At 33.7% G+C, this 21,139-nt stretch overlaps 2 long non-coding RNA genes across 6 annotated transcripts in view; one reads left to right on the forward strand and one right to left on the reverse strand.

Moving 5' to 3' along the window:
* The window catches only part of LOC141377893 (uncharacterized), a 57,050-nt gene extending 38,320 nt beyond the window's left edge, over positions 1–18,730 (reverse strand). For both annotated transcript variants that reach the window (XR_015509737.1, XR_015509736.1), the window contains exons 1-2: positions 18,300–18,730; positions 18,151–18,218 (exon numbers count right to left, since the gene is read on the reverse strand). This is a non-coding gene — a long non-coding RNA (uncharacterized LOC141377893). The remainder of the gene's footprint in view (positions 1–18,150; positions 18,219–18,299) is intronic.
* LOC141377890 (uncharacterized) lies at positions 13,755–16,766 on the forward strand. 4 transcript variants are annotated; one of them, XR_015509711.1, is made up of 7 exons: positions 13,755–13,863; positions 13,989–14,098; positions 14,833–14,916; positions 15,037–15,091; positions 15,191–15,270; positions 15,341–15,517; positions 15,856–16,766. It is a non-coding gene; the product is annotated as an uncharacterized LOC141377890 (long non-coding RNA). The 4 variants fall into 4 exon arrangements; XR_015509710.1 differs by having other exon boundaries at positions 15,191–15,266; XR_015509713.1 differs by having other exon boundaries at positions 14,011–14,098.
* Positions 18,731–21,139: the final 2,409 nt, after the last annotated feature.

The following is a 21,139-nucleotide window of genomic DNA, read 5'->3' on the forward strand; positions in this document are numbered from 1 at the left end:
TTTTGAAGCATTATCTAGCATATAAAAGTGAAGAGATGGATCTTTTGTGAGCTCAGAGGTTGCCATTGGTTGTTTGGTAAATCTATCTGCATTTATTTGTCTCATTTTTTTAATAGTGTCATTTATGGAAAAAATTGCATTTCCTGCAAAAAGCGATTAATTTCTTACAGTGATTATCATATTTTGTGCTCAACAGACTAAAGAAACTCAAATATATTTTAACAATAAGGAGAAAAAATTTCTAAAGATGAACCTTTTGTGAGCTCAGATGTTGTCAATAAATTGCATATAGGTTTGGTGAATCAATGTATTTGCCTTAAAGAAATATGTATAAGAAAGGATCACCCAAAAATGAAAATATACTCACTATTTACCGTCTCTCAAGTGGTTTTTATACCTTAATAAATATCCAGCTTTTTTATAAAGAGGATACAAACTGTTTTCTGTAAATGTGGAAGAGTTTTGAAGCATTAGCCGGGAGATTAAATTAATAAAAGTAGGGGGAAAAGCAGTTGTTTTTTTTCTCATAGGGAAATGATTTTGGTCACACTTTACACACAAGGTTCATTAGTTAATGTTATATTATGCATTTACTAACATGAACAAATAATGAACAATACATTTACTACAGTAGTTGTTCATGTTAATAAAGGTTAGTTAATGAAAATACAGTTGTTCATTGTTAGTTCATGTTAACTCATGGTGCATTAACTAATGTTAACAAGCATGGACTTAAATGTTAATAATACATTAGTAAATGTTCAATTATGATTAATAAATGCTTTACGAGTGTTGGTTATGATTATGTTAGTAAATGCATTAACTAATTAACCTTATTGTAAAGTGTTACTATGTTTTTTAACCATAAGCAGAAAAATCATCTAAAGACGAACCTTTTGTGAGCTCAGAAGTTGTCAATATGTTTGGTAAAACCATTTGTTTGTATTTGTCTCTTTTTTAATAGTGTCATTTATGGAGAAAACTCCATTTCCCACAAAAACCGATTAATTTCTCACAGTGATTATTATATTTTGTGCTCAACAGACTAAAGAAACTCAAATACATTTTTAACAATAAGGAGAAAAAACTTAAAGATGAACCTTTTGTGAGCTCAGATGTTGTCAGTAAGTTGTAAATATATTGGGTAAATCCAACTATTTGTCTTAAAGAGATAAAGGTTCACCCAAAAACTAAAATATACTCACTATTAACTCTCTCTCAAGTGGTTTCATACATTTATAAATTTCCTCTTTTTATTGAACACAACATAAGTTGTTTAGAAAAATGTTAAAAGCTCGTAAGCATTGACTTCCATAGTAGGAAAAATAAATATATAGACCTCAATGGTTACAGGTTTTCAAACTGTTACTAAAGAAACTAAATAACTAGAAAACATCCAGCTTATTTATAGAGGATACAAACCGCTTTTTGTGAATGTGGAAGAGTTTTGAAGCATTAGCTGGTAGATGAAACTGAAAAAAGTAGGCGAAAAAGCCATTCTTTTACTTATAGGGAAATGATTTTAACAATAAGCAGTAAAAGCATCTAAAGATGAACCTTTTGTGAGCTCAGAAGTTGTCAATATGTTTGGTAAATTTCATTTTCTTAATAATTGTAAAGGGACAGTTCAGTTCACCCATAAATAGAAGTGTACTGACTATTTTTAAACCTTTTGTGGTTTCAAATGTTCATACGTTTTTTTTTTTTTTATTATTAGAAAATGAAAAGGATATTTTGAAGAAAGCTGAAAAGGTGTAATCAGTGACTTTGTAGGAAAACAAATACAGTGGAAGTCAATGGTTACAGGTTTCCATCTTTCTTCAAAATATCTTCTTTAGTGTTCAAGAGAAGAAAGAAAATCAGGTCAACAAGTAAAGAGTAAGTACATGATGACAATATTTTCAGTTTTGGATGAACTATCCCTTTATGGCAACAGGTTTACTCTTTTAAAGAAACATTTTTGTGAGTAAAGTCATTTAATCAGTTTTTTAAATTCATGATGCTGTACTGTTTATTAATCTCCATCAATTACAAATTTGTCGCAAAGCAAAGCTTTTAAGAAAGCTTCATGTATTTCATATATTTTATTGTGTTTTGATTCGTCTTGTAGCTTAGTTAGTCTATTGTCATGTTTTATCAAATCCTTTGGGAAAGAACAGGCCGGTTTTCCCTACAGTCTAAAGACATGTGCTATAGGTGAATAGAGCCGTAGTGTATGAGTGTGTGTGAATGCGAGAGTGTATGGATGTTTCCCAGTACTGGGCTGCGGCTAGAAGGGCATCCACTGTGTAAAACATATGCTGGAATAGTTGGCGGTTCATTCCGCTGTGGTGATAAAAAAAAATAATAAAAAGCGACTAAGCTGATTAAATAAATGAACGAATAAATTAAAAGTTTGCATGGATGTTAAAGAGTACCAGAACCATGAATGACAATAAAGAGCCTGTTTTTTTTAAAGGACAGTTAACCCAAAATTTATAATACCTCACTATTTATTCTCCTTCCTGTGGTTTTCAACCTTCCTGACTCCTTTCATCTATTGAACTCAAAGATATTTAGAAAAATTGTGGTTGCTTGCACCCATTGATATCCATAGTAGAAAAAAACACCATGAAAGTCAATGAGTACAATCAACCAGCATTCTTCAAAATAACTCTCGTGTTCAACAGAAGAAAGAAACAATGAGTAAATGATGGCAGATTTAATTTTAGGTGAATTATCTCTTTCCCCAGTGTGTTTATGATTACAATATTTTAAAATAATAAAACAAATAACAATTTTCCAGCAGTATAAGACGTTTTGGAGAGCTAAAATATCTAAAAGCAGATGACAGTACATACAACACAAAGCTTAAAGACTCATTTAGCTGTTGCTCATTGCATCTTCACAGTTCTGCAGTCTTGGGTGAAATGTCAATGAGGCGAATGCAATTTTGCTGGGATGGCGTTAAGATGGATTTAGCTTTACTGCCCTGGCTTTGCTGCCTGTGAGTTCAATAAAAAGTATAATTAAACTGAGGCATGCAGATAAATATGAACTGTATTTAAAATATCTTGTCTTGCAAAGCTAGGAATTGGCGCCGGTGGTTTGTTAGGCACGGCCAGGCATAAAACATGCCCTATATGTGTCAGTTTATCAGGTTTACATTGATGGATATTTCGAAACCTGTGTTTTTTAGTGCATGAATGTAACCCAGACTTATTTGATACAGGTTAATTAAGCAAAGACAAGCCTGGCATTCTGAAAGACAGCCAGATTGGTGGTTTTGATGAAAGAACCCAGTGAAGAGGTCAGATCAGATGCGATCTGATGGGAACTTTAGCCTGGAAATTACGCGTACAGCGCCAGCGAAGCGACACTATCACCATGCTGTCTTTCGCACCAGAGAGATTACACTCTTCTCTCTCCCATTCCCCGAGGGCTGTGACTTTTTGAACTGGCGATAAAAATTGAAGAGAGAGCGAGGGAAATCAACTCAATGGGGTCTCGCACCATTTGGGCCACTTGTTGGACAGAAACAACAAATCTTTAAATGCCAAAGTGCTGCTGGAGATGAGTATCAGAGAACTCTCCCACACTTGCACACTGTGAACGCATCTCAGAGGGTGTAAAAGCGTCATCTGTTTGTGTACTTGTTGCACTTTGGTTTAAACTGATGTCGAGATTAATTTTTGTGACACTTGAGAAATGGGCCTTGTTTAGGCTGGGTGCATGTTTTGCTAATGAAATCGACGCCTTAAGTGGCACAGCGGTGGGTTGTGCTGTCGTGAATCCTGCACTTGGTATTAAAAATTCTGCTTAAACACACGCGCGCACACAAAAATATACAGTTGAAGTCATAATTATTAGCCCTCCTTTGAATTATTTTTTTTCCTTTTTTAAATATTTTCCAAATGATGTTCAACAGAGCAAGGAATATTTCAAAGTATTTCCTATAATAATTTTTCTTCTTTGTTTTATTTTGGCTAGAATAAAAGCAGTTTTCATTTTTTTTTAAACCAATGTTAATCAATATCATTAGCCCCCTTAAACAATTTTTTTAAAACTGTCTGCAGATGAAACCATCATCATGCATTGATTTACCTAATTACTCTAACTTGCCTAATTAACCTAGTTAAGTCTTTAAATGTCTCTTTAAGCTGAATACTATATCTTGAAAAATATCTAGTAAAATATATTTTACTGTCATCATAGCAAAGATAAATCAGTTATTAGAAATGAGTTATTAAAACTATTATGATTAGAAATGTGTTGAAAATAATGTAGCTCCATTAAACAGAAATTGGAGAAAGAACAGGGAGGCTAATAATTCAGGAGGGCTAATAATTCTAACTCATTCAACTGTATACATTTCACACAGATTTACTTAAGTTTCCATAATGTAGTGAACATTTTAGTTGAACCCACTTAACTTTTCTAGTCATCTCACCTAACGTCAACCAGACTAAAATTATATATAATTATAAATAATATAATATTGAGGCAGCGAGAATTTCTTTTCCGTGGACAGAATAATTGAGGCTATTTTTATCAGGCAAATTACTAAAAATAATAATAATATTAAAATGTATACTAAATACTAGCCTGGAATACAAAATAATAATACTAAATACTAAACTTTAGTACTATAATATAGTTTTATAATCTTTTGTTCCATTAGTCTCACCTTCCGCTGAGTGAACATCTAATGATATAACATACAAATCAGGATACACTTTAGGAGTTTGGATGTCTTAATCCAGGTAGATCAGGGTGTGAATTACAAGGGGGTTTGGGTGGGACTGAGTCCCCTTAACTAATGCTTGATTCTCCCCTGAAAGACATCAAATTTAGGTGTATGGGGCAGGTGGTGTCAGCCCTTTAATAGTGGAAAAATAGTTCAAGCTGATCTGTATTTTAAATAATAATGTTAATGAATAAAATAAGATAGTATACACTTGAAGTCAGAATTATTAGCCCCCCCTTTGAATTTTATTTAATTTTTTCCCAAATGATGTTTAACAGAGCAAGGAAATTTTCACAGTATGTCTGATAATATTTTTTTTCTTCTGGAGAAAGTCTTGTTTCTTTTATTTCAGCTAGAATAAAAGCAATTATACAATAATAGCCTAATTGCCCTAACCTGCCTAGTTAACCCGACAAACCTAGTTAAGCCTTTAAATGTCACTTTAAGTTTTAAAAAGGTGTCTTGAAAAATATCTAGTCAAATATTATGTACTGTCATCATGGCAAAAAATCAAATAAATCAGTTATTAAAACTATTAAGTTTAGAAATTTGTTGAAGAAATCTTCTCTCTGTTAAACAAAAATTGGGGAAAAGATAAACAGGGGCGGCTAATAATTTTGACTTCAACTGTAAATATACATCTGACCAACCCCTATAATGGTTACTACCACTGTGAATCCATAATCTTGCTAAACGCTCTATGTGAGACAAATAAATAAATAAATAAATAAAATTCATTGTACAGTCTGAAATCTGCAAATTTAGAGCACCGGCAGACATGGTAAGAGTTCACAAGAAAACTTGGTGTATGTGTCAATATACAGCTGAAGTCAGAATTATTAGAACACCTTTGAAAGATGATTTTTCAAACCCTGAACATGACGCTGAGCAAAACTAACTGGTTGCTTTACATGTCAGTCAGAGAGAGCCTTTAGAAAAATACACATTTAGAAATTTATTTATTGATTTAAATTAATTGTTAAAATGCTTTTTTTTTTTAAATCCAGCTCTGCTTGGGAAATGTTTGCAAAAAAGAAAAGCCTAACAATTATTATAAATAAATAAATTATATATATATATATATATATATATATATATATATATATATATATATATATATATATATATATATATATATATATATATATATATATATATATATATATATAAATATATATATATATATATATATAAATATATATTACAATAAATATATGTTGGACAAATCAAAGATTAAGATAATATTATTTTAAATTTGTATAAAAGGAACAAGGCGAGGCAGTGGCGCAGTAGGTAGTGCTGTCGTCTCACAGCAAGAACCTTCTGGCTGGGTCACTGGTTCGAACCTCGGCTCAGTTGGTGTTTCTGTTTGAAGTTTGCATGTTCTCCCTGCTTTCGCGTGGGTTTCCTCTGGGTGCCCCGGTTTCCCCCACAGTCCAAAGACATGCGGTACAGGTGAATTGGGTAGGCTAAATTGTCAGTAGTGTATGACTGTGTGAATGTGTGTGTGGATGTTTCCCAGAGATGGGTTGCGGCTGGAAGGGCATCCGCTGCGTAAAAACTTGCTGGATAAGTTGGCGGTCATTCCGCTGTGGCGACCCCGGATTAATAAAGGGACTAAGCAGACAGGAAAATGAATGAATGAAAAGGAACAATGAATTAACAGAAAAAAAAATTGTTTAAAACTTTAAATCATAAAACAAAAACCAAAAAATTAAAGAGGAAACATAAAATGGTTAAATATATAATCAATACACTAAATTAAATATATATATTAAAACAAATAAATAGAAATTTGATTCAAATAAATAAAATTATACAAACAAATGTCTAATTTTGTCATGATGACAAACTTTAGTCTCTATTTCAGAGATCGCCACAGCGGAATAAACCGCCAACTATTCCAGCATATGATTTACGCAGCGGATGTCCCTCCAGTCGCAACACAGTACTGGAAAACACCCATACACACTCACATTCACAACACACTTATACACTATGAACAATTTAGTTCATTAAATTCACCTATAGCACATGTCTTTGGACTGTGGGGGAAACCGGAGCAACCCGGAGGAAACCCACGCCAGCACAGGGAAAACAGGCAAACTCCACACAGAAATGCCAACTTGCCCAGCCGAGACTCAAACCAGTGACATTCTTGCTGTGAGGCGACAGTGCTAACCACTGAGCCATTGTGTCACCCCATAATAATACTCAATATAAAATTTTAGTACTATAGTACTAAAAGGAAATTTCCATGTTTTCTTCCATTAGTCTGAGTCTCACAGTCCGCTGACACACAAAACAGGAAACACTTTAGGAGTTTTGATGTCTTTATCAAATTGGATCGATTCTACAGGATTTTCCTAAGAAAATTGATAGCTGTTAAAGTACAGTGCCAAAATTAATATCAACGATCAGTTTTCACACCCTTAACATGACACTGAACAAAACTAACTGTGACTGGTTGCTTTATGTGTCAGTCAGAAAGAGCCTTAACAAAATAAGCACATTAAGAAATCTATTTGATGATGTAAATTAATTGTTAAAATGTAAAAAAAAAAATAAATAAAAATGTTTGGAAAATGTTTGCAAAAATTAGAAAAGCCTAACAATTATCGAAAATAAATAAATAAATAAATAAATAATAGATATTAATACAATAAAACTGTTAAATGAATCAAGATTAAGATAATGTTTTTAAATTAGTTAAATACTAATTTTAAATGAGTATAAAAGAAACCAAGAAATAAAAACTAATAAAATTATATATAAAACATTAAAAACAAAACTGTTAAATAAATATTTTTAATTACAATAAATACACTAAATAAAAAATAGATTAAAACAAATAAATGCAAATTAGATTAAAATTAGACAAATAAATGTGTACAATTTATATTTAATATGAATAAATGCAGTACTATAATGCATAACAATTTTTAGTAAAACTTTTTTCTCAGTACACTTATTACAACCAACTATAGATGTCTTCTACATTTAAAGAGATCATATTTGGTGGTCTGTTTCATCTAGATTGAAACCTCCTTCTCTACAAGAAGCGACTCTACGGACAGAGTAAAGTCCATCTGAGAGACCATCTATTAAAAACAGCAGACTGAACGCCACATTAGATGCTGGAAAATCCCTCGTTTCAGTGAAGAAAAAAAAAATCAACACTCAACAACTTTGTGTATACGCAAAGAGCACTATCATAGTTTTTTCCCCTTTTAACAGGAGCCGTCATTAATCTAGATTATTCAGGGATCATTTAGCAGGTTTCTGGGTGAATGTCAATGAGCAGGGGATTCGTGCAGTGTCAGCACGGGTCAGTGGCGAGAAGGGCCGCTAGGTGGCGCCCGACGCGGTATTGTGGATGCCGGTGGTCAAGCCTGAATCTCGGACACTCTGCGCACCTGAACACTCATCCGTGTGACTATTTATGTTATTCAGAGACCGAAGTTAGTTTTCACAGCGTTTGTAGGCCGAATTCTTAAAAAACACAGCTTGAACATCTTATCTGACCGTGAAAACGAGTTATTTGAACATGTTGATGCAGCAGTTGCCATAATGGAGAGTGCAATTAGGCTACAGCTAAAGCTTTTCAGTTCAGGTAAAGCAAAGCGTAATAGTTATCACATCATTGTTTTGGCCAAAAAATATTGCCATTAAAGGAATAGTTCACCCAAAAAGGAAGATCCTGTCATTATTTAGCCTACTCATCCTTTTTATTAGAGATATATTCTGTTTATTCCATAGGTCCAATAATACAAAAGACAAACAAACAAAACAATACAAACCACACATTATGCCTTAAAAAGACAGCTATGCCAGTATTCCACTAAAGGTGACTGAAAACACACCTCAGTAAGCATTAGGTTTATAACTTTAAAGTGCTATTCTGAGAATTCTCCAACCGACATATAAACTTATAGATCAAAATTTTCATTAAAGGAAAAACTCTTACATTACAAAATATTTCACATGCACACCATCTATGTTTTGGTAGAAGAATCCTCAAACAATCATTGTGCAACCTGCAGCTTATGGAGACTCTCTTCTTAAAATTACACCAGAGGAGCTGTGTACAAAGAAGTAAGTTCTAAAGAGGTTTTCCTTAACCTGCTCCAAACACAAACAAAACTTTCTCACCAGCATATTTGCTTGAACATAACGTTCAATGTTCCCTGTACATATCATTATCAGTAAATATTTAATAGTTTTACTAACATTTAAAACTTGCCCTTACAAATAAACATCTGGGAAGAACACATCTCTATGTTCTTTGGTTCTACATGTCATATAAACACTCTTTTTTGAATGATATTGCACAAAACAAAGCAATATATTTTGATATATATTAAAAACAAACCAATAATAATAGCCTAATCCTGGATTCAACAGATAACACCCTTCAAATTAAAAAAAAAAATGGGAATCTGAACTTAATGAAAAGATTGAGGATGATATTTGGGAAAACATATGTTCAGAAGCTCATAAGGGGATCAACAGCCATAACTGGAAAGAGTTTGACTGGAAAACAAAAATTAGTTTTTTTAGAACACCATTGATGGTCTCCAAATATACTAATCGTCCACAGTCAGAGGAATGCTTGAGGGGTTGCGGAAATGTGGGTAATCACGCACATATATTTTGGGAATGATACTTGCATTTTGGCAAGGGGTAAAGATTGAGATAATGAAAATTATGCAGGTAGATCTGCCTTTTACTCCCCTGTTTTTCTTGCTTGAAGGGATACCCCAGGATATATATAATAAAAACCAGAGATATACATATACTTTTACTAAGTGCAAGAAAGACCATAACAATAAATTGGATGAAGCCACACCCTCCAACAATAGTACAGTGGATAGAAAAACTTGATTGTATATATAGAATGGAGTATATGACTGCTCAACTTCAACTAAAACATATTAAACATACTAAAACTTCAACTAAAACATATATGGATATTTTTAAACAAAGATGGGCACCTGTTACGTTGTACCTGAATAGGACATAGTATTTCTAGCTCCTTTGAAACTGAAAATATTGTATGTTTTTTTTTGTAATTTTTAAATTTTTTTATTTACATCTGCGGCTACTGTCTTTTTTTTTTTTTTTTTTTTTTTGTTAATAACCGCTGCTGTCACTGAATGTTCTGTTCTGTAAAACGTTTTAATGTATAAAAATAAAGCTAAAAAAAAAAAAAAAAAAAAAAAAAAAACAATATATTTTATAGAAAGCTGGAAACCTGATGCCATTGACCTCCATATTTCCTTTTCCTAGAGGTTTCAGCTTTCTTTAAAAAGTCTTTGTGATCAACAGAAAATAGTAAAAGGATAAATGTTTATGATCACTTAAGGGCAAGTAAATAGTGGAAATTTTCATTTTTGGGTGAACTATCCCTTTAATAGTCTTTATCAATGTGTATGCATTTGGTTGTAATTAGTTACTAAATATAAGCGCAATTACAGCTACTTTAAGATTTAAGCAAAATATAATAGTTAGCACATTATTGTTTTGGCCAACATATATTGCCATTAAAGGGATAGTTCACCCAAAAATTGTGTCATCATTTACTCACCCTTTAATTAACCTGAGTTTCTTCTGTTGAACATAAAGCAAGATATATTTAAGAAAGCTGTGGCCGCTGACATATTTCCTTTTCCTATACAGTTTCAGGTTCCAGCTTTCTTTAACATATCTTCCTTTGTGTTCAGTAGAAAAACACACACAAATAAAGGTTTATGACCACTTAAGGGTGAGTAAATAGTGGGCAATTTTTCATTTTTAGGAGTACTATCGTCTTAGACTTCATCAATGTGTATGTATTTGGTTGCTCAGTGAGGAGTTTATTATGTTCAGTTGTTTACCCACTTTTTACTACTTATAAAGTGCAATTACAGCTAAGCTTTAAGCTAAATATAATAGTTAGAAAATCATAGTTTGGCCAACAAATATTGCCATTAAAGGGATAGTTCACCCAAACAGGAAATTTCTGTCATCATTTAACTCACCCTAACTTGCATGTGTTTCTTCTGTTAAACACAAAGCAAGATATTAAAGCAAAAATAAAAAGCTGTAGCCACTGACTTCAATGCTTGCTTTTCCTATAGTTAGCTACATGTTTTAGCTTTCTTTAAAATTTTTTTTGTTTGTGTTCAACAACAACAAAAGGATAAATGTTTATAACCACTTAAGGGTTACAAACATTTTTTCATTTTTTTTGGGTGAACTATCCCTTTAATAAACTTCATCAATGTGTATGTGTTAAGTTGTTCAGTGTGGAGTTTATTATGTTCAGTTGTTTACCCACTTTTTAAATAAATATAAAGCGCAATTACAGCTACATTAAGCTTTTCAGTTGAGGTAAAGCAAAATGTGTAAAGTTAGCAAATCATTGTTTTGGCCAACAAATGGGATAGTAAAGGGATACTTCACCGAAAAAGGAAAATTCTTTCATCATTTACTCATCCATTATGTCCTAATTTCTTCTGTCGAACACAAAACAACATATTTTTAAGAAATCTGTAGCCATTGACTTCCTTATATCCTTTTTCTACAGGTTTCAGCGTTCTTTAAAATGTCTTTGTTTGTGTTCAACAGAAAAAAACACATACATGTTTATAACTACTTGAGGGTAAGTAAATAGTAGGTACATTTTTATTTTTGGGTAAACAATGCCAATAATGAACTTCAATAAGCTTTTCAGTTCAGGTAGGCTTAAAGCTAAATATAAAAGTTAGCACATCATTGTTTGGGCCAACAAATATTGCCATTACAGGGATAGTTCACCCTACAGGGAAAATTCTGTCATCATTTACTCACCCTTTACATGTTCCTATAACCTGTCTGAGTTTCTTTCTTTTGTTGAACACAGAAAGATATTTTAAAAAAAGCAGTAAACCTATAACCATTGACTTCCATATTTGTTTGTTTACAAGTTTCAGCTTTTCTAATATCTTTATTTGTGGTCAAGGGGAAAAGGGGAGAGTGAGTTAATGGTGGGCATGTTTCCATTTTTGGGGTGAACTATCCCTTTAATAAACTTCATCAATGTGTATATTTTAAACTTTGCTTAATGTGGAATTTACAGTGTTCAATTTTTTATCCACTTTTTACTTAAAGCTACATTTTTGTTACCAAAATGATTCATCTTTTTATTTCAATTACAAACCCACTGCTTATGAAAGAACTTTTTTGTTTCAAGCCTGCTCTATCTAAAGGAGCATGACTGTTAAAGCAACAGATAAAAGTGTGCAGAATGCAGTCTTAAATGCGCATTTAAACGACTGCTGCTGCTCAATCAGACAAGCCTGTTATTGTGTGCTTTAGATTGTTGTGGCACTAAGTGGTGGGTGTATATCAGCGCATTACTGAAAGGAAATGTGGCAGCATATTTCCACACACCAGTGAAAATATCTTGAGGGTCCAAATTATAGTAATAAACCCCTAACTACAGTCGAAGAGCAACCTTTAATTGCAGTGCGTCATGCGCGATATCTAAGGTGAGCGAGTTTCCAAGCGCACAGTTGACTTTTTATCCAATTCCACCACAGACGGCCCTTTACGTCAGATTCACGGACCTCTGAGGTATTTTAAACAGTAAGCCGTCCCCCCTAACACGTCTTGTCATATTAAAACCATATGCATGGCGGCATCCGCGCTCGCACTGAGTGCCCATCAATAACGCTAATGACCCGTTTCCCGGGGGATCACAACAAATACCCGAATGAAACCGCCAGTCTTTAACGGGGCCGCCGCTCCTTCCGCGGCTTACGAGCTGTCACGTCTCCAGCCACAGCTGCCACCGGCCCGACTTTATCAAAAACAGCGACGGATGAAAAGAGTGTGCGATTTGCGAGAGATGTATTAAAAGAAGAAACCTCACTGGAGGGCATATTTTTAAAACCTCCTCATCTGGTTTTCCGCGCTGTGCCAACAATAATCTGAGCAATTACAACACAACAATCATTCGCTAAAGTAAAGCCATTTTTTATATCGACAATGATATCTATAAGGTGAAATGAATAAGTTCAACAAGGATTGGGGACGCAACTAGACTTATTCCTCCATTCAATGAGCCACACACACACACACACACACACACACACACACACACACACACACACACACACACACACACACACACATATATATATATATATATATATATATATATATATATATATATATATATATATATATATATATATATATATATATACACATACACACACACACACACACATATATATATATATATATATATATATATATATATATATATATATATATATATATACACACATACACACACACATATACATATATATATATATATATATATATATATATATATATATATATATATATATATATATATACACTCTCAGAAAAAAAGGTACAATGAGGGTACAATTTTGTTCCTAGAGGGAACAAAATATAAAATTGTACCTTTAAAGGTCCCATATTGGTCCTTAGGGTACAATTTTGTACCCAAATGAGCTATAAAGGTACAAATGTCCAGATTTAGGTTTGAAAGGTACATTTTTGTACCTTTTATAGCACATTTGGATACAAAATTGTACCATAAAGGACCAATTTGGCACCTTTAAAGGTACAATTATATATTTTGTTTCCCTATAGGAACAAAATTGTACCCTCAGCTCATGATAAGATCAAGACACTATATAACACTAATTTAAATGTATTAATACTAAACATTAATACTAAAATACATAATTTAAAAATATAATAAATAAATAAATTGATTGAATTAAATATTTTAATAATTAATTTTTCTTTCATGTATTTAAATTACATTTTTTCTCAAAAATGTTAATAATTTATTTTATAATTAAATGTCATTTTAATCATTAAAAACGTAAATACTGGTCTTTGCTTACTGTTTAAGTCCCTATAGTATATATGAGATGTAGAATAAGAAGAACCATGCAGAGGGACAGCATCTTCATACAGGTGGTGATGTTGCTGTCTCTTTAAGAATTTGGCTTTTTGAGACGTTATAGTAGTGTTTGTTACTGAGGCGGTCGGTCGAGTATGCTTGCTGTTTACACAGAACTTCGCACGCTTTTCAAAGAAAAGTCTATTTTGGAGTCCACACTTTTCAGGTAAGAATGTATTAAAGATATATTTTCAGTCTCATTTTTACATGTGAAGCCGTGTTCTGTTGATTTTGTCTGACTCTCCGGTCTCGGCTTTCCCCCGCTTTGTGCTCCGGGCTGGCTGGTGTAAGTTAACGTTACGTTGGCCTGCAGGATGGAGTTTGCTAAGATGTCTGCAGCTTATTAAAGAAGTTAATACAACGTGATATCCAAGTCACCGAGGGACATAACGTTATAGAAGGTAAGTACTATATGCTGTTAGTTTTCTCGGTGTAAAAGTTCCCTTTATCGCCTACGTTACGTATTCGCGCCTTATATGTTACGTTACGTTACTGCTTTATTAATAAGTGTTGCCACGGCGGAATATAATCGCAACCCAGATAGCAAAATACACTTGGGCCAGTTGCGGCTAGATTCTCGCCTGCCCGAGTCCGTCTGCTGTATCGTTACTCGGGCCATATGCGGCGGCAGAAGCGAGCCGACGCTGCCGTAACCGTGCACCGGAATCGGGCCGTGAGTAATGTGCGGTGTGGCCCGGAGCTGGCGCGACTAAAGTCTTCATATACCTTGATATAAAACCTTTTGTTATTAATACTGGAATTTGTAATTATCGATAATGTTTTATATTTTGAGGCCATTTTCTAGCCACGGTTGACCGCGGAAATGTAATTTTAGACGGTTATATACACCGCCATTTTGTGAAGAAAAATCACAATTTTGTCACCGGCAAAGCGACTGATTATGTAAACGTGGCTAGTTACAAACGTGGCGTGTGTATGCTTGTACATATCTTCGTTTCAGTGTCTAAGTTACATTAATGTTGAGGAGTGTCCACAAACTCTCATGTCCAGAATTGTTGGTGCTATACTATCGTTTAACGTTATACTTATATATAAATAAAATACTATAAATAAATAGTTATTGCTTTATCTTATTGCTTTCCTGAAGTTTATGAAGTTTCCAATTGTATTTCAGGACAAGATTGAACAACATAATGCAGGCTAACAGCATTAGACCAGTGAAGGCATGTCATATGAAAGCATGGCTCAGTTACAAGATGTAAGTATGTCTCATTATCTATACCATGGTTTTAATGGCTTACATACTAATTTAAATTTGTAGGTTTTTACTTAGAAACAACAATAAATGTACACCCACGTGTTTAAAATTATTTTCTAGGTTTTCATCGAAAGATGAGAGATCAACTGAAGAATGCTATGGACCTGACTCTAAGGTACTCTTTCTAAACTTTCTCCACTTGATTAATATTATTCAATTCTAGCTTTGTATGGATTACTTCATATTTGTTTGTATGCCACATTTTATGTTCCAGGAATTGATTTTACAGCAGCAATTCTCATGTTGCCAGCCTTGTTAAGCGAGACACTTCAACATTTCGTTGTGCTCCAGTGTGTATGTTGTTTTCTGTTTAGTATATGCTGTGATAAATGCATTTTATAATGCTTGATATTCTTTATATTAGGATGACGCAGTGGGTAGTGCTGTCACCTTACAGCAAGAAGGTTGCTGGTTCGAGCCTCGGCTGGGTCAGTTGGCATTTGTGTGAGGAGTTTGCATATTCTTCCAGTGTTCGTGAGGGTTTCCTCCAAGTGCTCCGGTTTCCCCACAAGTCCAAAGACATGCGCTATAGCTGAATTTGGTAAGCTTATTTGTCTGTAGTGTATAAATGTGTGTGTGAATAAGTGTGTCTGGATGTTTCGTAATACTGGGTTGCAGCTAGAAGGGTATCTGCTGCATAAAACATATGCTGGATAAGTTGGTGGTTCATTCCACTGTGGCGACCCCAGATTAATAAAGGGACTAAGCCAAAAAGAAATTGAATGAATGAATGAAATTAATATTAGTCTTTTAATCTGTGATACTTTTTTTTTTTAAATCGGTGAATATTAATTATTTTACTTTCTATGCATGTTGATTTTCTCTTCATCAGTGATAGAGTGACTGATATTAATGTAATTATTGCTTTGTCATTTACAGTGAACCATCTTCACCACATCCAACAGTTCAAGTACAGGAGGACAACACCGACTGGACAACTGTGTTAACAAGACGAGTCACGGCAGTCTTCAGAGTTGATGGGATTGCGATTGGCCGGGCTAATGATGTGGACGAATATAAATTTTTGACATATCCATCTTACTAGAAGAACACCTTGATGTTTCTGCAGTGGAATGTTTTGAATGAACGGTGGACGGTGACAAGCCTCGATCTACTCCAGTTACCAGAGTGATCAACCTTGTTTTTTGTTTCTCTACATGCTCTTGGGATAATCACAATCATCAAGTTAATCTAGCACACTGCTATCATTCATGCATAAAGCTAATTTTTAAATAACTTGTGGTCCTAATGACTATCAAAGAACATTTTCCAGATATGAGTGCTTTACATGTCATGTTTATCAAAAACATAAACACATATTGTGTTACAACAAATTACAACTCCACTTGAGGATGATGAGGAGTAATCTACTGGTGTTGAGGAAGAGGCTACTGATGTATTTGGTTTTCTGCACTGTTGAAGCAATTTATAGAGAAACATTGCCTTCATTCTGAAATACAGAGAAAATGTTGATGACAAATTATTTATTATGACTGAGTATTCTGACTAAAGACGAATACTTTGGACTTTATAAAGTGAAGTACTTGATGTAGCCTGTGTAATGTGTTTATAAATCTTAAACAGTATTCTTGTGGTCTTTGTATTAAGGGTAGATTATATACTGTACAGTGAGTGAACAATTTTTATTTGTTTTCTAAATTGTTCTTTTTACTGTTTTACATGTCTGCTTTATATTTACTGTGTAATTTTATTTCTTAACACATTCAGTTTTGAGTTGTAATGAAATATTTCTACATTAATAAATAAAAATGGACATCTGCGAACCAAAATATTTTATTTATTTATTTATGCATGCAGTCACCAAAGGATCAAAATGCCTGGGTCAGTACCCTGAAAATGCTATATAATATAAAAAGGTACATTTTTGTACCTTCGGTGGTGGTACAAAATTGTCCCTTAAAGGGTACAAATGTAGAAGGTACAATTTTGTACCTTTAAATAGAGGTACAAATTTGTACCCTTAAGGGTACCACCCCAGTGACGGGCCATTTGTACCCTAAAAGGTACAATTTTGTACCTTTTTTTCTGAGAGTGTATATATATATATATATATATATATACACACACACACACACACACACACACACACACACACACACACACACACACACACTATTGGCCTACATATTACTGTAGACCCCCCTTCAATCAGAAAATCAGTCATACATGACAATTCCTTCAGTATGTGACAATTCCTTCAGTATAAAACAGTATAAATATTTGAGGGAAAATTTTCTTATGCTATAATCTGATTTTGTGAAACATTACTAATTCATATAATTTTAATCCCTGTTTTCTTAGCTTCAATTACAGATGTCAAGTGTTAAAGCTATCGCATTTACCTAGCACAGGAAGTTTAATCATGGTTGACAGAGTCAAATTTGTCCATTACAAAATTCATTTAAAAGCTTGCTATAAACAGTTTGCAAATTTTATTACAGTTTCAATGTCATTTAATTTAAAAGAATTAATTATTTGGTTTGTTAATTCGTGTCCAAGTCCAAAGTTTAAGGTTCAGTCTAAATTTTCAGTAAACATATTTTTGTTCAGATTTTTTGTAGGCCTGTTAATTGAACAAAACAAGCTTGTTTCTTGTTATTTTAATAGTTTGTATTTATTTGAACTTGACAATGTAACCAATTTACATTTAACCTGTTAATCAAATTAACTGAAATAATGTTTTAGAATGAGTTTTTTTTATATATATTGCAACGTTTGACTTTGTTCAAGTTTAAACTCTACATATATTATCATATGTACACGTTACAGCAATGTGGGTGGGTGTCTGATAGATGTGGGTTTATTATATTAAAACTTTGGGTTTCCACAAAAAAAAAAAAAAAAAACTATCTGGGAAATTGAAAAAAAATGGTAAAAAAAATTATCTATACATCTAAGTATATAAATGTATTATCACGACATTACAAGCCGAAAACTTTCCAAAGCGCAGGTTGTTTGCGCATGTTAAAGACACACTGACTAAAAAACGTAGGAAAAGAAAGGCTTAAAATAACTTTCTTAATCCATGTATACACAGCATACACACAAATATTAGCTAAAATATTATAACTCTTACCTTATTTGTTTATGAATTCCTATTTTTAAAAAAAGACTACACCAACTAAAGTATATATACAAAATCCAGACACTCACCTGCCATCCTGCGCAATGACCCGTTCCGACACTCTTGTTTTCCATGTGGCAGCCTGTTGGGAATTTGCCTGTAAACAACATTAAAGTTACTTCGAAAGGATTATGTTAATTAACAGGAAAAAAAAAACTGAAATATGCCGATTACTTACACGGGTGATAGACAATTGTTTTAGGCACTTTAAGTTGTGAGCCATTTTTAGGCGATGCGTCTTTGTATGTTCTGCATGTTTGTGTTTATGTGTGGAGGACACGGTTGCTGTCTACCGCCTGTCAGGCATATATTTTAGTTCACAATACTCTTATATAAAAGTGACCCACTACATATATTTATTGTCAATTTATATCTCTCTTTTTAAAATATGGTCTAAATCGCAACAATGACTTTCCTCTTTGTCTTCCCTTCAACTTCCTGCCCTTCATCCGTTCAAGTTTTGCGCGTGACAATCACGTGATTGCACATTTTGATTGGCTGTCAATGTTATTATTTAGCAGCTGGAAAAAATACCATAGTAGCACAGAAGTGTTATTGTAGCTTGTGGTGTCAAAATATTCCAACAGTATGATAGAATCAACAAAGGCCTGTTCAACTCTACAACTACCGCTATTAACACTGTCAACAATGACACACTCATTTGTTGCAGCTGGAAAAGTGTCCGCTGTGTAAAACATTTGCTGGATAAGTTGGCAGTTCATTCCACTGTGGCGATCACTGATGAATAAAGGGACAAAGTCGAAGGAAAATTAATGAATGGCCCACCTCTTAAAGTTGGTAAGTTTGAATGACAATTAAGGTTTTAATTGTTCATTGAATGAATACAAAGTTTAAAAATTGATTCCAATAAAATCACAATTGCCATAGTTAAACTATGATTAGAAACTACAATGTTGGTGTAAATGTAGCTCCATTTATATCAGACAAAGGGAGAAAAATTGAAGGTCTAGCCTATTCATCCCTGTTCCAAACTTGAGTTTCTTTCTTCTGCTCAACACAAAGGAAGACTGTTATGACCTTCTTTTAAGTCTAGTTGTTGGTTAGAGGTGCAACAAAGAAAATAAGATAAAGTAGTTTGAAGAATGTTGGGAAATATTTTGTCTTCTTTTTCATTGCATTGCATTTCAGAATATCATGTTTTGTGTTCAACTGAACGAAAGAAATTCATAAAAGTGTAGAACCACTTGAGTAAGTAAAATCGTGGAGTAAATTGAAAAATTTTTGTCAGAGGTATAAAACGCATGATTTGTATCTCTTTCTTTGGTCCAAGTTTACTATAAATCTCTTCTCAATCTTGGATTTGCCACATTAATGCAGACCCTCATTTTTTCCTCTCTTGTCCCAAAATTGTTGGCAAAAGTCATTTAATTTCCCTATCAGTTTATGAGGTTATCTTCAGAACCCAGAAATGATAAGCAATCACACATATGCAAAACAATTACTATCCCCATTGTTTTAAAGAAGAAAATTGACATTAACTGTCAATTGTCAGTGATGGAATGAAATGGAAAACAATCTGTGCCAAACCATTACACAAACTCTGTTAAAACTGATCTTGCCAGCATGCACAGACTGACTGTGTCCAGATGTCAACAGCCAGAGCGACCAATGAAATTTCTATTTAAGATTATATTTGCTTATGTGACATGATCATTCATCAAGGATATAGTGCTGGTGGTATGTAATCTTATAAGTATGCTAAAAAACTGCTCAAATGCCTTGATGTAGAGGTCAGAGGAGAATGGCCAGATTAGTTTGAGCTGAGACAACAGTAACTCAAATAATCACTCGTTACAACCGAGGCATGCAGAAGAGCATCTCTGAACACGTCAAACCTTGAGGCAGATGGGATGGACAACAAAGGAAGGTAAAACAACATGTCACAAAGCACAAATCATCTCAGACTGGTTCCTTGAACATGACAATGAGTTCACTGTACTCAAATGGCCTCCACAGTCACCAGTTCTCAATCCAATAGAGCTTCCAATAGTGCAGCCGACAAATCTGCAGCAACTGCGTGATGCTATCATGTCAATATGGACCAAAATCTCTGAGGAATATTTCCAGTACCTTGTTGAATCTACGCCACAAAGGATTAAGGCAGTTCTGAAGGCAAAAGTGGGTCCAACCTGGTACTAGTAAGGTGTATCTAATAAAGTGGCCGCTGAGTGTATATATTATTAGTTTTTTCATGCCAAATTAAATGTGAGTTTGTTAACAAAGACTAATGTCACATATATTTGGCCCACCTGGTATTTATTTAAAATTTGAGAGTAAACATGCAAAACAAGTTTAAAAATTCTGTTTTGGCATGATCACGTCTTGTCTCATTGTTTGAAACTGTTTTAAGCGTAATCACCATGTCATTGGTTAAAATGACAGATTTCTCAGAATTTTCCTAGAAAACATTCAGAACATTGTAAATATAGACAGTCATCAAAATACTGACAATTATATTACGGTTTTTAGGATTTTAGCCCCTTTCACACAGTGATACCGGTAAATATCCGGAAAATTTCCGGAACGACTTTACCGGTAAATTCAAAAAAGCGCTGTTCACACAGGCGAGGTCGTTACGGAATTTTTCCGGAAAAGAGCATTCACACATCCATCGCAAAAAGCCGGTAAATTCTGACATCATTAACCAGAAATGAGCTCTAAACGGCTGCGCTTGTGTTTGTAAACATTTGACTACATTACAAACTCTTTGGATGGATCAGTATTGAGTACAACTCCAATGAAAACATATAGAGGATCACTTTCGCATGTCGAGATGTTCATGATATGTGTGTGTGCTGGCGCTATGGGCGTTCACGGGCACACGCAAAGCTTGAAGGTAAACAAACAACGGATTATCATAAACATTTTATCGATGATTATTTACACAGTTAGCATTAAGAAGGAACATAGAAACGTTATCTGACTAACATCTAGCAGCTAAAGGTGTCTGGAAAAATATTCAAAGGCTTTTATTCTCACAAACCGCGCGCACGTGAA

The sequence above is a fragment of the Danio rerio genome, chromosome 15 (genome assembly GCF_052040795.2).
Source record: "Danio rerio strain M-AB ecotype USA chromosome 15, GRCz13ab, whole genome shotgun sequence".
NCBI lineage: Eukaryota > Metazoa > Chordata > Actinopteri > Cypriniformes > Danionidae > Danio > Danio rerio.